The sequence below is a fragment of the Anguilla anguilla genome, chromosome 7 (assembly GCF_013347855.1).
Source record: "Anguilla anguilla isolate fAngAng1 chromosome 7, fAngAng1.pri, whole genome shotgun sequence".
In the NCBI taxonomy this organism is placed as follows: domain Eukaryota; kingdom Metazoa; phylum Chordata; class Actinopteri; order Anguilliformes; family Anguillidae; genus Anguilla; species Anguilla anguilla.
The window spans coordinates 35,344,846-35,357,399 of record NC_049207.1 but is presented as its reverse complement, the minus strand read 5'-3'; positions in this window follow the sequence as shown (position 1 = coordinate 35,357,399).

Here is a 12,554-nt window from a genome sequence, read left to right as displayed (position 1 = left end):
AAAATACAATCAAATAAAATTTGCATTAACATGGTACTTTTATGTTCATCTCAATCTTTGGGAACTACCGTTCAGTCCATAATATTTTGGCAGTGACACAATTTTTGTTGTTTTGGCTCAGGACTTCAGCACATATGATTTGAAATGAAACCATTAACCAAAAGACTGTCAAAAACAAGACAAACGGTTTTTGACCTTCACAAATCAGGAGATGACTTGTGTCAACAAACAAATAAATAAAAACTAAAGAGACCGCATTCCACCAATACTGCACCATATACTATATACAGTATGTAATAAGAATAACCATTTGAAGCCTTGCTGTTTACAGTACAAATATACGAATAATCATTCAAATGTTATTATAGAAACACTATGGCCAGGTCGATGCTAAAAATAATGAACTATGCAGCCACTGCAAACAACAGAGTGGTTTAAATTAATTTACTCCAGCCAACTCAGTACTTGTTTCTGACATTACTAGTGAAATGGGGGAAATCTGAAGTGCTCTGGCATATAATTGTAATTCTTTGTAGAAACCTACAGTATGTCAGTTGTCTACTGTGTTCCTTAAAATTATGCATTGCTTCCACCTAGTGTTCAGAGATTGGCAATAGCATGTCACATCACTAAGAATTCCTGTAGAGGGGGCTTGGCAGAATCGATAAAATACGACACGAGTGCACAGGAATTGGACAAGGACCCAGACTCAATGGAACTTATTTCAAAATGGCTTTTCAGAGTCAAACATTTTCAGCACTAATGTATGTCCATCGCACTTGATACCAAATTGATTTGTCGTACATATGCAGTGCCCTCTCACCCTTGATAAACATGGACAAGCAACACTCCAAAATAATCAATACAAGTACAGAACTATATTTTAATTCTTAAACATGTGAAAAATATCCTCATTCGAATGGATGAACCAGAATGACATAATTGTGCATCCTTCCTGCACAAGGATAAATCTATGGAGTCATCTTCTATAATGTCTTTGAGATTGGTGAAAATATAGGAGGGGAGCTATGACAATTCCTCCATAGAGAATCACTCAACACTGTCGAGGAATAACTCAGTTCCACACGGAGACTTCAATCAAGGTCGAGAAGCTTTAATACATGATATCATGGAGAGAAACACAGAGTCTGAGGTTCTGTGTAGTTCTCTGAAGATCGGCAGTTTACTCAGCTTTTATACCTTTTATACCAAGTTTTATACCTTCTAGACAGACAGAGAAGCTTACAGCTTTTGCAAAGAGATAAAGAACAACAATAAATATTTCTCTAAGGGAACTGATTGTACATGGGTGGTTACATATTTGACAGCATGCCCAAACTATATGTTGGGCAGCTCGCAAACTAACATAAAGCACTAGACATAAAGAAATACCCTTGAAAGAAGTCTTCTTTGTAATTCTCCACAAGAGAAAAGACAGTATTTTAAATTCATCCACAAACACCCTTCAGATCCTCTGGTCTGCACTTGGAGACTGCTTGCCAATGCTTATACCTTTGACTGGGTTCAACTCTGGAGACTCATATTTTGCCATGGCAGCAATTGTGGTCAGGGATTTTGTGGTTTTAAGACTTGCTTAGGATCACTCTCTTGCTGAAAGATCCATTTATGGTCAAGTTTCCCTCCTGCCTCTTTTTATTTGGCCAAAATGTATTGGTACTTTCTGGAGTTTATGATTCCATTGACTTTAACTAGAACCCCAGGACCAGTATATGCAAAAAATTTCCAATATTATCAAAATCCACAACTATTTCACCATAGGTATAATGTTCCTTTCAATATAAGCACCTTTCTTCAAACACTAAACCCACTGCTGTCATGCTTGGCAAAATAAGCTTAAATTTACTTGTGACCATAACATCTGCTTTCAGTCAAACATCCGCAGTGTCATTTAGCAAACTTCAGATGGTTATTTTTGTTGATTGGTCATTGGTACTTCCAAATAGCCTATTGGCATGGATGTGGCATCTGATGGTAGATCTGGAGACTTCTTTCCCCAATATGCAGCTTTTTTATGTGGGCCGTGGATTCCCAAATCATCTAGCTCACTGAATGGGGACAAGTTGCACTTGTGTCCTCTACCAGGCAGGTTTATTACTTTTCCAGTGTAAGTCAATTTCCAAAAGCACATGCAATCTGGTGGTGTTGTTAATAACACCAATCATTAGGAACTCCTGATTTCTGCTACCATTTAACAAGACTAGTTATGCCAGACTAACATCTGTTCTTTTCTGGAGCTAAAAACCCTGAGGGAATGCAATTACTATTCACATAGTGTGGAAAACATCACATTTGGAGAACATCCAGTGTATTAATATTTGCCCCCTGTCACTGTAACAGCCACATAGGAGTCAAGGTAAAGTCTGAACTCACCTCATGGGTTTGAGGCTGGTACCCTGAGATTACAGGAACTTCAAGTGTTCACTACATTCATAAGTATGGGGAGCACTGACGTTATACTCTCAGTGGCACTTTATTAGTTATATCTATCTGATAAGACATTTTTGCCTTCAGAACAGCCTGAATTCTTTGCGGCATGGATTCAACAAAGTGTTGGAAACATTCCTTAAGGATTTTGGCCCATGATGACCCAATAGCATCAGACATGGCCTGCAGATTTTTCAACAACACATTCATGCTGCAAATGTGCCATTCCACCCCATCCCAAAGCTGCCCTATTAAATTGGGATCTGGGGACTGTGCAGGCCAGTAAGCTGAAGTCACTGTTATGTTCATGGAACCAGCTTGAGATGTTGCATGCTTTGTGACATGGTGCATTATCCCGCTGGAATTTTTTTAGAGCAAGCAAGCCAACAGTTACAATGTCATACTTGCAACAGTGTCAGCTTGATGTCCATGAATGACTGCATAGAGAGTAGCTAGTCTTGTTATAGTTTGACTGTTTATAGAATTAGCCTCTGTTTTGAATATAATTTACAGTTGTGCATTAGAATGTGCAGTGTTCATTCAACTCTAACAGTGTTGATTGAACTCACAGATAACATTTTGTCCCAGTAGAGCCAAGTTCCAACACATATTTGCACATGCATAGCCTTAGCTCTCTTAACCCACCCTATTTCATTCAGGAAATCCATATTTTCCCTTATTATTCTGATTTTAACACAGCTAGCTTGCCAGCTAGGTTGTAATTCTAGCTTCCTGGGTTGATTGTTGGTTCAGAAGGTGAGGAGGCAGTTTGCGTCCCCTAGCCACCTGTAAATTCCTCATAGAATTCCACTGCATTCCATGTATGCACTGAGTAGCATGGACATTGTATGATTCCTGTATCATTTGAAATTGAACTCAAAAGTTCTGTTCAAAGGGTCTCTCTCTGTAGCCAAATGCTGATTTGTTCAAATTTGTCCATCTCCTAATACATAAGGTGTATAGTTCCACATACTTCGACATTCATTAAGCATCATTCTCACATCTTCAGTTAACTTAACAGAGTAACCTCACATCAGACATGTGAACTCTGTTCTTAAGCATGTTCAAAGAAATGTCCATGTCCATCATCATTAGCTAACATGGTGAGGCCTCAGAAAGTGGCCAACATGCTTATCTTGACCCTTCAATGTACAAATAGGATATTTTGCCATATGTAGAATTATTGTACTTCTTTCATAATGATTCTCTTTCTTTTCTGTAGTTGTTCCAACTCAGGCAAAACAACATTGCACACGCCAGAAGAAATGCCGACAGGCGAGAGGGAAGCAGCTAACAGCTGAGGAACTCTATGAGAATATATAGCGACTATTTATTGTGTACATTTTTGTTCTTTGTCTGTTTTCCATGTGACCCGTTGCAGGAGTAGTAAGCTTTGCTTTTCATTAAATGCTTAATGATATATAAAAATCTTCTCTATGATGCTTCACAAAAAATGACTTTCATGTATATCTCTTGGTGAGCTCTGCACAAAAAGCCACAGTGAACCATGACAGAAACCATACCAACTCTGTTTGAACCACAATTTCACAGGGGTCAGCAATTTAAGAATGATGCTTGACATACAAGGTCAGCTTTTATTTGATGGTGAATTTAGGGGAAATGCAGGCATAGTTTTTTTCACTTCAGCATATGTATTTACACAATTACCTCAACATGAAGAGATGCATCTGTTGGTGTGCTTTTCACATCTGATTGAACTGCATGGTCATTTAGGAAAGTATTTCTCAACCCTGGGACACCCATTGTGTATGCTGGTTTTTGTCAAAGCTTATCTCTTGATCAATTAAGATTGCTGAAAATGAGTTTAAGTTCTGCCATAGTCGTGCGGTTAAACTTAACACAATGTAGGTTTTACCATTTGCTGTCAATGAACTCCATTAATTGTACACAGATAGTTTCAGCTTTGAGTCCACAGCAGAGGGCAATGAAGGACTTGATCCCATTATATCTGAGCATCTAAATATAGTCTCAAAGTTGTTTTATTATTATTCAGTACTCTTATACTGTAAATAAGGAGTACACATACTGAATAATAAAAATATATTTTGAGAATATTTTGATATGTTGGTGGTGGTGGTGTACTTCAATTTGATGAAAAACACGTTTTCAATATACAAAAATGCTAAGTTTCTTGAAACAATTTAGGAAACATTGGGTAGCATTACTTTAGAATACAAATTGTTTCATTTGTGTGAGATAAGCCAATATTTTTTCTTGTAACTTGGCATAATTTTGATATCAATATCTTTAACGGCAGGCCTAGATTTTTCCAGTTTGAATGAATGACTTATAGATGGTGCTTTGTACATGTGAGTAACTTGGCATTTTTGTGCATTGAAAATGTGTTTTTCATAATTTCTTTTTGTACTATATTTGTTATTAGTAAGTGGTAAAGTGGCAATAGTAATTCATATATAAATGCAGGCTATAACAGACATGCATACACATACAGTGCCTTCAGAAAGTATTCAGACCCCTTCACTTTTTCTTTTGTTACATTACAGCCTTATTATAAAATGGATTAGATTCATTTTTATTCTCACCAATCTACACATAGTACCCCATAATGACAGTGAAAACAGGTTTAGAAATTTTTGCAATTTAAAAAAGTACTGAAATATCACATTAAATAAGTATTCAGACCCTGTACTCAGTACTTTGTTGAGGCACCTTTGACAGTGATTACAGCCTCGAGTCTTCTTGGGTATGATGCTACAAGCTTGGCACACCCGTATTTGGGGTATTTCTCCCATTCTTCTCTGCAGAATCGCTCAAGCTCTGTCAGGTTGGATGGGGAGCGCTGCTGCACAGCTATTTTCAGGCCTCTTCAGAGATGTTTGATCGGGTTCAAGTCCAGGCTCTGGCTGGGCGACTTGAGGACATTCACAGACTTCCCTGTCCCGAATCCACTCGTGCATTGTCTTGGCTGTATGCTTAGGGTCGTTGTCCTGTTGGGAGGTGAACCGTCGCCCCACTCTGATGTGACAGCGGGCAAGCTACCCCCTGCCCGCAGACACCTAATGTCTACCATCAAATAGGAAGGTTTGGACAACTGGAGGGGAGCCAACACCAGACAGATCCACCACACAGGAGAATGGGAATATTAAATCAAGCACACCGTTTATTACAAATGTTTAAAAGAAAAAAGAAAAAAAAACACCCCACAAATATCGACATTCCTCCCCAGGGGGCAGTACCTACAGTCTATAAAATTCAGGCGGACTGTTCTGTTTTAACTATGCTCTGAGTAGAACATGTCGAAGGCAAGAAAGAAACAAATCTTTAAACAGTAAAATTTGGCAGAGAGCAAAGGGGAAAAAAGCGTTTACGGCAGCCTGCTCTACACAATAAAACACACACACACACACACAATAAGAAATAAATAAAATCAATGTAGGCGGCAATCACCAAATACGGGGATGGGAATGAACACCCACTTGCTACAAGTGCTACCAAAGAGAAGTTAGTGACACCGCAAAATTCCTACACACAAAAAAATTTAACAGATTGAAGGCTAGAGTGCACCTACATTCTACAGTGCACTCCTCCTGTATAAAAAAAAAGGTCCAATTAACAAGCGAGATACTGGTTAACAAATGTTCGCACACAGTAGCATATGGCATAACAGCAGTCATTCTTGCTACTCCAAACAGTCAAAACACAATACCAGCAGGCAACCACAAGATCCACGTTAATTTCCACAGACCCCCCACCCCTTAGACAAACAGTCAATTTCGTATTGAGGTTTCCCCCAGGGCTTCTGCCCAAACTGGTGAGTAAGATAAATATCTAAAACAACCCAAATATTAATGCTAATTAGCAAACATCCGTTTACAACATTTAAAATAAATGGGATCCAAAAGAAACAGAGTTCAGATGCCTCCGCTGGGCCACACGTGTAGAATAAAATAGACACAATCTTCTTAAAGAGTACTCTGCAGCAAATGAGGCGAATGTTCACAGTCCACGCCGTAGCCCCTCTAATGTTACAAACCAGCACACTGGGCAGCAAGAAACCGGCGTCGCTTAGCTCTCGGCAACTCAGGTTCTCCTTCTTTGCGATTTCCCACTTCGTTTCGCCTTGTCATGGACATAGGATGCGCAACCAGTTCTCAGCACAGTGCTATTGTAGTTTGTCACTCGCGTGAACCAGAACAAACAACTTTCGCCGAGCTCGCTTCCAAACCGATGCACCCAAACTCCCCTCTGTTCGGCATGGCTCCAGCTTAATAATCCTCCATAGACCATTTAGTGTCCTGCCCCTCCAATCAGAAAACTCCAAACACCTGTTCATCATTTAGACACTAGTGAGGGATCACTCTCAATTGTGCCGTCCAGAAACTGAAAATATAAAACAGTGAACACGCATACATACAAAAGATAATATATCCACAATAAACACAGGTATAACAGAACACAATTTGTCGCCGTGTGACGCTGACGCATGATGCTGCCACCACAATGCTTCACAGTAGGGATGGTATTGGCCAGGTAAAGATCGGTGCCTGGTTTCCTCCAGACATGGCGCTTGGCATTGTGGTTAAAGAGTTCAATCTTGGTTTAATCAGACCAGAGAATCATATGCCTTTTACTGAGGAATGGCTTCTGTCTGGCCACTCTACCATAAAGGCCTGATTGTTGGAGTGCTGCAGAGATGGCTGTCCTTCTGGAAGGTTCTCCCATCTCCACAGAAGGACTCTGTACCTTTGTCAGAGTGGCCATCGGGTTCTTGGTCACCTCCCTGACCAAGGCCCTTTACCCTTGATTGCTCAGTTTGGCCAGGCCATAGCAATCAATTTTGCGTGCCATAGCAAAGGGTCTGAATACTTATGTAAATGTGATATTTCAGTTTTTGATTTTTAATAAATTTGCAAAAATTCCTAAAAACCTGTTTTCGCTTTGTCATAATGGGGTATTGTGTGTAGATTGATGAGAATAAAAATGAATTTAATCAATTTTAGAATAAGACTGTAACAATAAAATGTGTAAAAAGTGAAGGGGTCTGAATAATTTCCAAAGGCACTGTAAATGCATGCAAACACTGCCTTCATTCTGAAAGAAACACATAGGCATGGATTCAGTCATTTTTCCTTTACCATGAATGACAAATAAATGAAAGTGCAATTTTTTTAAATGGAAGTGTTTTTAATGGGCCGTTGTACACAATTGTTTGTATGCCAGTAGAAGATCTATAGGGGTAGCTAACATTAATTTTAAAAATGTGGCATTGCAGGGTAGCTACAGTAGCCTAGCCTTACAGGTGCTGTGATGAATGTGAACCATTTTTGACTTTTAAAAAAATCAATATACTTGGGATGAAGAAGTCATTATCTTGCACCATTTCTATACGACCAGTAACGTTACCTAACCGACTGAATAGCAATGCAGATTTTGGATCTTAATTTCAGGTCTGTATCTGTGCTGACGTTATACACTCAGTCTGTCCTCTTGCTAGCAAGGCAGCTTATGTTAAACTCACTGAAAATGCCAAAAGTAGAACTGTCTAAAGTGTGGGTGTATTTTATTTGGATTTCAGAAATATAAATTATTATCTCGCAAAGTTGTATTGTTTAATTATTCAGCAAGACAGTGCAATGTGTTAGAAGTTTGCTTGTGTGTGTGTGTGTGTGTGTGTCCATTTTGTGTCTGTATCCAATGTTTTTTATTGGCTGATGTACCTAAATGTTCAATTGGGAGACATATTCTTTGTGGGCCTGGAGCATTTGTGATGATGTAATGTAATCAGGCAGGAAAAAGAAGGAGAAAAATGCTAAATTTGGGGCTTTATTGTGTGGTCATGTGAATTCTGTCTGTTGAAATGCGGTCAGATGGTACAGAAATTAATTTTTTAAAGGGCTGAGAGTCTGTGGTCATTGTGGTTATTTCTGTAGGCAATCCTGAAGAGTGCCAAACTCAATGCTGTAAAGGTATGTGGCATGCCGTCCCCACCAAGCCCTAATTTGGTGGGATGGCATACCTACCATCCCAATCAATGGACCACAATCAATGGATTAGTAAACTAGATAGCTAATGTATTTTCTACAATTATCAAGACCTACTGCTGCCACAGGTTACAAGAGGAGAGCAAAGAGAGGTCAGTGGAGAGGGGGGGAGGAGATGGAGAAGGAGGGGAGGGTGACAGGCGGGGATGAAGCATGCTACTTTTAAGCATACTTCCTCCATGAGTATATAGTATACAATATATACAATTTTATACCTATAAAAACCCATAAATATCATTTGGGTGCCAAGTGTCTTTTTGGAGTCGCCAAATTGCCTTTTTGTAAACCTGCCTAGACATAGTTCTGAAAACAACAAGGCATTGTCATGAAATTTGAACCAGGATTTGTCTAGTGTTGTGGCTGTATTTTCATTGTGTTTATAAGCCCACCAGGTGCAGCTATAAGCTCTGTATCGACCAAGGGCATGACTTTAGTCTGAATATTGGGGGGGTTGAAATACATAGACCCTGAGAACGGCAATTGGCTAGGGTGGTCAGAGTGCATGCCCCCTTGGGAGAATTTTTTTAAAAGAACAACTGTTCTTTTAAATAGAAAATATATATTTCTGGTGAATTCTATGGGGAAAATACTACAGATTACTGAACAGTAAGGCTGCTGTGTTTGTCATGGAAAGAATTGGCTGAAGTTGCAGAGCACAAAAAATAAAAAATAAAAAAACATAAATCACAGTTTTAAAAAAACATTAATTCATTACATGAATTAATTGATATCATGCGCAGCAGTGGGAAAAGATTTAAAAAACATGCACAACTGTAGCGACAATAACAAATGCTCGAAGTTTCAAATAAATCAACGGGCAGTTGCCACCTGCTTGGGATAGCCTACAAGTGAAATACATTGATAATCTGGTGCATTTACTCACTTAATTCGGTCCATCGTGAAAAGAAAGAACATGCTTTTTTGCATTTAATTTAACAGAACATTCTTAGAACTAGAGCTTAAATCGCATTACTAAAATAAAACACGATTTTGTCTACCATCTGTTTTTATTTATTGAAATTTTGTTTTAGTACAATGTGTTTGAGTCTTATGTAAAATGCATAGGCCTATGCAAATACAGACAGTTACCAACCAAAACTGCTGAAAAATCATGCAAAGCACTAAAAATGTGGAAATTATGGAAATGGAAAAAAATTTGGAAAGTTGCAGAATCCGTGGTACCTACAACTTACATGACAAACACCCAGCCTTATCGATGAGTAGCTTATATATAAATTAGCCTGCGACCCCCTATCCCCCCACCCATAAATTATACCCTTGCCTGTTACATTGCAAAGACCAGACCCCTTCAATTTAACTTTGTATGAACTAGCCAAAACAGAACCCTCTATTTGTAGTTTAATTTACATAAAGATTAAAAACAGGTTAGAACGTTAGCAACTGCTACAATTGGAAAATATATTTAACCAAATTATCTAGTCCAGGGATGCACAACTCTAGTCCATGGAGAGTTGGTCTGTTTGCTGGTTTTTGTTCCAACCAATTACCTTAATTTTAGTTTTGTGGCTGCTGTAGAAAATAAGATGGTTTGCTCCACTTGAGCACTTTAAGATACACTTTGCAGTCTATGGCAGTAGCTGGTGCTTACACAAATTTCAGATCAAGGTATGCTTGAGCTCATTAAATAAATGAAAGCAGAAGTTGGCATAAAATCTTGAAATGGATCCGCCATTCTTCATACCGGTATAATATCATGCATCTCCAAATCACCCTTGCTTGCATGGTTCCTTAATACAGATTTATCATAAACAAAATAACTCGCTGGAAGCAGCCTAAATTAGCCTATTTAAGGAAAGGTACCACGAGTGAATAGGAAAAAATTCCTTTTGTCCTATCAGAAAGAAATTTTGCCAGTTGAATGTATGCTAAAATACAAGCTATTTGCATTTTGCGACATTAGATTTTTTGGTTTAAAGTCAAATAAATCAGGTAAGAAAATTGGGAACAATATCATTAAATATATGTTAATTTGCACATTACGTCAATCACATTTTGGACTGAGTGGATGAGTTATTTTTCTTGTTTTAATGTGATAACTCAATAGTTGATAATCTGCAGAACCATTTTACAGTTTTTTAACATAAATATCAAAAACCAATACAAACATATCAAAAATGCATTTTTGCCTTTTTTTACAGATATAATACCACATATAATGATTTTTTAAAAACCTTAACTTTTCAGATATTTCTTATGAAGTTGTATGTGAGATTTTGTGGCTGTACCTATTTTTAAAATTGAGATTAACTGTCTGGTATAAGGTGAATATAAAATCTCGAGAAAATGGCTGTTAAAGATAATTTTGTGCTTTCTGTAGATAGCAGAGGTGGAAAATAATAATTTAAAATAACAAATTACAATTATTATTCATTATTATTTTGTACATTTTATGAAACAAAGGTAGTAATAGCAGTAAAATGTCAAAATATCTCAAAATTGACATATGGAACCCAAAACCCCAAATTCACCTGTGGCATTTGGCCTCAACAAAAAAAGAGGGAGTTGTAACAATGAAAGTCAAATGCATACCATTGTATTCTTCAGCTGTGGTACATATTATTATTACGTTACCAAAAAGATGGTAGAAAGAAGGCCATTTGGCCTATCTTTACACTCGATTCATTTAACAGATTCTCTTAATCTAGAAGAAACAGTGTGCTGCTGGACTCACCTAATTAACATACATAAAGAACTGGTAAAATTCCCAGATTTGTGAGTAAAGATGTGACATGACTGAATCATTAATGTAGGCTTTTCACGGTGTTACAATTTTGACACCACACTAGGGTTACATCCCTTTAAAACATTGTTTAAATTGATCACTGTTTCATTAATTGATTAACAAGTGTGCCAACAATCTAAATAATGTATTGGCAGGTGAACACACAGCTTCTTTCTCCAGATCATGTTAGGGAGGTTAAATGATAAATTCTGAAAAATTGGTTTTAATTGTATACCACTCTGTTAACTACTGCATTAGTGTTCTGTGCAAACTAAAGACAAAAAAAAACGGCATTGCACTCATAGAGCATACATAGGAACAAGACCAGGTTAAAACCTAGTATATGGCTGGACCTAACAGTGTTTCCTTCAGGATTTTTTTCAGCAGCGGGGGGAAAGGGTTTTGTTGTACCTAGGTGGTGCGCGCGTGCCGACCGCATCAGAGTGAACATCAATAGGTCATTTAAAAATATGAAATAAAATGACACTTGACTGCAAAACAAACTTTAGAACATATTTATTGACATCTACTGTAGCACTTTACAATTGATGCCTCTCATTCACCCATTCAGACACAACGGTGAAAGGCTGCCATGCAAGGTTCCAATCAGCTCGTTGGGAGCAATTAGGGATTAGGTGTCTTGCTCAAGGTGAACAGCAGCATTCAGAGATGACGTGAAATTGCCTGTTTTCTGCAACTGATAAGCCTTTTCTGGTTGAAAAAAAAGAGGCCCTTGTGACACTGCAATGCTGTGGAGTGTGGGTAGCACTGTATCGTAGTCCAGAAGGTCCAGGGTTTGAATCCTGACCTTTCTGTATGGAGTAGGCAACTACTCAGTCAGTGTGAATTTCACCTGCCATACCTAATAGCCTATAAAACCTGAATGTCATTGAGCAGTGGTGTATGTTACTTTTTGTGGTACAGAATACCTCCAAGGTAAAGCATTTACAGTAAGCCCTGTTAAAGACAGGTAGCTCATTGGTAAGTATAGTCCTAATAGTTTTACCCTCCAACGTTTTATTTTCCATTTCTGCACATTGGCACCTGCAATGCTCGAGCATACTGTTAGTTTGTTTACTTAAGCCAATTAAAAATCACACAAGTCTCGTTTTTAACAATAGCCAAGGTTTTTAAAAATAAATCAGACATAATTATGGATGAACTTCATTCAAAATAGTATCATTCTAACGAAATAAATGATAAATAAACGTTTTGATAAATTGAGTTCCATTTTGCAAGGCCTGTGAAATATTTCTGCATCATTCATAGTCTACCTGAATAATCTGTAGCTCATTTGGTTTCAATGCAAATCCAATAACTACTAACTACAATTTGCAAACAGC